We start from the raw sequence: 5,320 nt of genomic DNA, 5'->3' as shown, positions 1-5,320 counted from the left end.
AAAATAAAAAAATACTTAACTCTAGTTGACTACAGATTTAGGACACGTCCAAAATGAACACATGTGGGCAACTTCTAGAAATACTGAATTCACAGCCTCTAAAAATCAAAATAATAATTACTGGGTGAAGTTGGAGGAAAGTGAAACAAAATCTGCCATATCCTCAATTGTCTGGCACTCAAGCAGAACCTATTTTCCCTAACAGCACTGCACACTGAGAAAAGTAGGGTAGAGTCTTGAGGACAAGATCAGTCTACCTACAGGAGTCTACCTACAGAACCTTCAGGTTCCCAAGAGGTCTTGAACCTCAGAAAAGAAGCTACTTCTGCTGCAGTAGAGGGGAGGACTTTGACTAGGACAGTCAGCTCTTAATTATCCAGAGGACATGGGCCAGTATAGTCATTAGCCGAGCCATTCACCTTCTTTTTTTCCCAAGCTTTTGTCATTTCCTGTTAAAGACAGGAAAAAGTAAATTTGGCTGCTACCTGCAGATTTTTTTTTTTTTTTTGAGGCAGAGTCTTGCTCTGTCACTAGGCTAGAGTGCAGTGGTGCGTTCTCAGCTCACTGTAATCTCCACCTCCTGGGTTCAAGCGATTCTCCTGCCTCAGCCTCCCAAGTAGCTGGGACTGCAGGCATGCGCCACCACACCCAGCTAATTTTTGTATTTTTAGTAGAGACAGGGTTTCACTATGTTGGCGAGGACAGTCTTGATCTCTTGACCGTCGTGATCCACCCGTAATGGCAGATCTTGAAAAGGGTGAGTGGAGGGAAAAAGGTTCAAGCCAGTATTTCCACATGTAGTCGGAAGTTATCTGAGAATTGATAGCTACTGGCTTTCTTACTTAAGAGCTTCTGCACAGCAAAAGAAGCTATCAACAGAGTGAACTGGCAACCAATAGAATGGGAAAAAAATTTTTGCAATCTACCCATCTGACAAAGGGCTAATATCCAGACTCTATGGAGAACTTTAAACACATTTACAAGAAAAAAACAAAAAACCCCATCAAAAAGTGGGAAAAGGGTATGAACAGACACTTTTCAAAACAAGACATTTATAAGGTCAACAAACATATGAAAAAAAGCTCATCATCACTGGTCATTAGAGGAATGCTAATCAAAACCACACTGAGATATCACCTCACACCAGTTAGAATGGCGATCATTAAAAAATCAGGAGACAACAGATGCTGGAAAGGATGTGGAGAAATAGGAACACATTTACGCTGTTGGTGGGAGTGTAAATTAATTCAACCAGTGTGGAAGACAGTGTGGCAATTCCTCAAGGATCTAGAAATAGAAATATCATTTGACCCAGCAATCCCATTATTGGGTATATACCCTAAGGGTTACAAAGCATTCTACTATAAAGATACATGCACTCATATGTTTGTTGTGACACTGTTCACAAAAGCAAAGACTTGGAACCAATCCAAATGCCCATCAGTGATAAACTGGATAAAGAAAATGTGGCACATATACACCATGGAATACTATGCAGCCATAAAAAAAAGATGAATTCATGTCCTTTGCAGGGACACGGATGAAATTGGAAACCATCATTCTCAGCAAACTGACACACGAACAGAAAACCAAACACGTTCTCACTCATAAGTGCGCGTTGAACAATGAGAACACACGCATACAGGGAGGGCAACATCACATACTGGGGCCTGGGAGTGGGGAACTAAGAGAGGAATAGCAGGGTGTGGGGAGATTGGGGAGGGATAGCATTAGGAGAAATACCTAATGTAGATGACGGGGCGATGGATGCAGCAAACCACCACCATGGCACGTGTATACCTATGTAACAAACCTGCACGATCTGCCCATGTACCCCAGAATTTAAAGTATAAAAATAATTAAAAAAAAAAAAAAAAAGAAAATTGAAGGTATATATTTAAATATACCTCTACATTGGCTTCTGTTACTTTTGTTTTTTTTTGAGATGGAGTCTTGCTCTGTCACCCAGGTTACAGTGCAGTGATGCAATCTCAGCTCACTGCAACCTCTGCCTCCCAGATTCAAGCAATTCTCCTACCTCAGCCTCCCCGAACAGCTGGGATTACAGGCGCCCCCGCCCACCCCTCCCCCCGCCCCACTGCACCCAGCTAATTTTTGTATTTTCAGTATTAGACGTGGTTTCACCATCTTGGCTAGGCTAGTTTCGAACTCCTGACCTCAGGTGATCCACCTGCCTTGGCCTCCCAAAGTACTGGGATTACAGGCATGAGGTATCATGCCCAGCCTGTCACATTTCTTAATTACTAATTATAAAAACAGGCCTGGTGTGATGGTTCAGGGCTGTAATCCCAGCACTTTGGGAGGCCAACCCAGGAGGACTGCTTGAGTCCAAGTGTTCAAGACAATCACTAGGCCGGGCATGGTGTCTCACGCCTCTAATGCCAGCACTTTGGAAGGCCAAGGTGGAGGACTGCTTGAGTCCAGGAATTCAAGACCAGCATGGTCAACATAGAGAAACTATATATGAAAATATTTAAAAAATTAAAATATAAAGACAATTACTATTTCATCTCAACAGTTCACAGGAAAGTACTAAGTCTTCAATGATACGTGGAAAAAAATCTAATAATGATGGCAAACAATCACATACTCCTTACCACCCACAGAATGTGTTCTAAGAACTAAGTCAAGGCTAGGATGTGGTGGCTCATACATGTAATCCCAGCACTCTGGTAGGCTGAGATGGGTGGATCACTTGAGGTCAGGAGTTCAAGTCCAGCCTGGCCAACAGAGTAAAACCCCACCTCTACTAAAAATGCAAAAATTAACTGGGAGTGGGGGCAAACACTTGTAATCCAAGCTACTTGGGGAGCTGACACAGGAGAATCGCTGGAACCCAGGAGGCAGAGGTTGCAGTGAGCCAAGATCATGTCACAAAGCAAGACTCCATCACACACACACACACACACACACACACACACAGAACTAAATCAAAACAACCAAGCAGCATAATTAAACCCATTTTGCAGATGAGGAAACAGAGGCCCAGAGAGACTAATGTCACTCAGCCAGTAGTGGCAGAACTAGGATAAAAACATAGGCAATCTGACTCCAGACTCTCAACCTACTCTCACCAACAATTCCATACGACTTCCAAGAACAGGCCAGATGATCGCACTGAATCAAAATCACAGTGACTTAAGAGACCTTTAGTTTTTTTTCTTCTCAAACAGCCTAGAAATTTGAAGACCAGAGGAAGTAAGTGACCAGTCCAATATTACACAGTAGTAAGCAGAAGAGGAAGGGCTTACAGCCTACATCTTCTGATTCCAAGTTGAGTGGTCTTTCTACTACACTATACAAATCTTAAAAAAAATAAAAGCAAAGGAAAGAAAAAGAGCCAGGCATGGTAGAGGGTGCCTATAGGCCCAGCTACTTGAGCCCAGGAATTCAAGTCCAGGCTAGGCAACATAGCAAGATCTTGTTTCTTAAAAAAAAAAAAAAGGAAAAGACAAAGACTCTCCCTTGATTAAATATCCTGATGCTTTAGTTATTTGAGCAAAGATATGTTAGATATATGACCATTTATTCAAATATTTGAGTCCCTATTATGTGCTTAACTAATTTGTAGATAACATAAAGACAGAACACACAGCTAATGCCATATATGGAAGAATTAAAGCTAAAAGAAATCTCAAAAGGTTAGAAGGCTGCACAAAATCTCACAGGACAAAATTTAACTAGGATACCTGTAAGTCTTCTTTGTTTTTTTTTTTTTAACTTCTGAGATGGAGTCTTGCTCTGTTGCCCAGGCTGGAGTGCAGTGGCACGATCTTGGCTCACTGCAACCTCTGCCTCCTGGGTTCAAATGATTCTCCCACCTCAGCCTCCCGAGTAGCTGTGATTACAGGCGCACATCACCACACCAAGCTGATTTCTTTATTTTTTAGTAGAGATGAGGTTTCACCATGTTGGCCAAGCTGGTCTCAAACTTCTGACCTCGAGTGATCTGCATGCCTTGACCTCCCAAAGTGCTAGGATTACAGGCGTGAGCCACCGCACCTGGCTCTAGGATACCTATAAGTCTTATGCTGAAGTTCAAGAAGACCAAAGGCACAGCAGTGACTGGAAGGGAGACAACAAGAATTCATGTGGAAGGTTTGGCCATTTTACAATTGATCTTAGATTTAATATAACCCAATAGTATGATGAAGGGAACTGCTTTACATAAGAATGCCAGGACGGGAGGTGATGGGATGCAATCTTAGATTATACTTTATATAGTTTGGATCCAGGGATTATGGCTGTTCCTCCTAGTGGGATGTTGGAAATGGAGAGTTAAGAGATCAGATTATCCAACTCCTTCATTTTACAGGCAAAGAAAACAAAACCCTAGAGAGGAAAAAAAACTGCCTTTCACAAACACACAAAAATTCAAATGTTTTTCTCAAGTAGCCATAAAGCTCTTTTCCTGCTTACACTATCACAATGTGAGATTTAATAAACTAAAATCTAGGGCAACTCTGTATCATCCAATTAACCTATACTAAGCATCTACCTTAGACCACACATTAAACTAAACCAAGCCCTGTTAATAAACAAATAAACAATACATGGTTTCTGCTACAGTTTACAGCTAGTGTCGTCTTCAAGTTTTTATTTATTCGAGTAATATTTACTGACATCTATTTTGCCTCAGACACTGGAGATACTGAAATGAGTCAGAGTCCTTGTTTTAACTAGTAAAGAGAGATGGGCAAGCTAAGCAAGATGACAATATGGGCTTAAATAAGTAGTATTAACAAAGTGCTACTGCAGCACAGAATAGCAGCTAGTATTTCAGTCAAAAAAGACTTTCCAGAGGGCAGCAACTACTTACCCTAAAGGATAAGCATTCATTAGTAGATGTGAGGTGTTTTTTTTGTTTGTGTTTTTCGGTGAGGAGTCTCACTCTGTCAGCCAGGCTGGAATGCAGTGGCATGATCTCAGCTCACTGTAACCTCTGCCTCCTGGGTTCAAGTGATTCTCCTACCTCAGCCTCCTGCGTAGCTGGGACTACAGGCACGTGCCACCACACTTGGCTAATTTTTGTATTTTTAGTACAGATGGGGTTTCACCATATTGGCCAGGCTGGTCTTGAACTCCTGACCTCGTGATCCACCCGACTTGGCCTCCCAAAGTACTGGGATTATAGGCATGAGCCACTGTGCCTGCCCTAGGTCTGTGAGTTTTTAAATGATTATAGAGTCCTGGATGCTTATAAGGCCAAGAAAGAAAATGAAACTAGTGAAACAGGAAGGGAGTAGGTTTATTTTTTAAAAAAAAAAAACTTTTTTTTTTTTTTTTTTTTTTTTTTTTT

General features: G+C 41.6%; 1 protein-coding gene across 9 annotated transcripts in view; it reads right to left on the bottom strand.

Annotated features, from left to right (window-relative positions):
* The window catches only part of MACF1 (microtubule actin crosslinking factor 1), a 410,941-nt gene that overhangs the window by 273,460 nt on the left and 132,161 nt on the right, over positions 1–5,320 (bottom strand). The gene's annotated exons all lie outside the window — the stretch shown is intronic.

Source organism: Sapajus apella, unplaced genomic scaffold (genome assembly GCF_009761245.1).
Source record: "Sapajus apella isolate SASKATOON/1434 unplaced genomic scaffold, GSC_monkey_1.0 scaffold62, whole genome shotgun sequence".
NCBI classification, from domain to species: Eukaryota; Metazoa; Chordata; class Mammalia; order Primates; family Cebidae; genus Sapajus; species Sapajus apella.
This window is presented reverse-complemented; position numbering and strand designations above follow the sequence as displayed.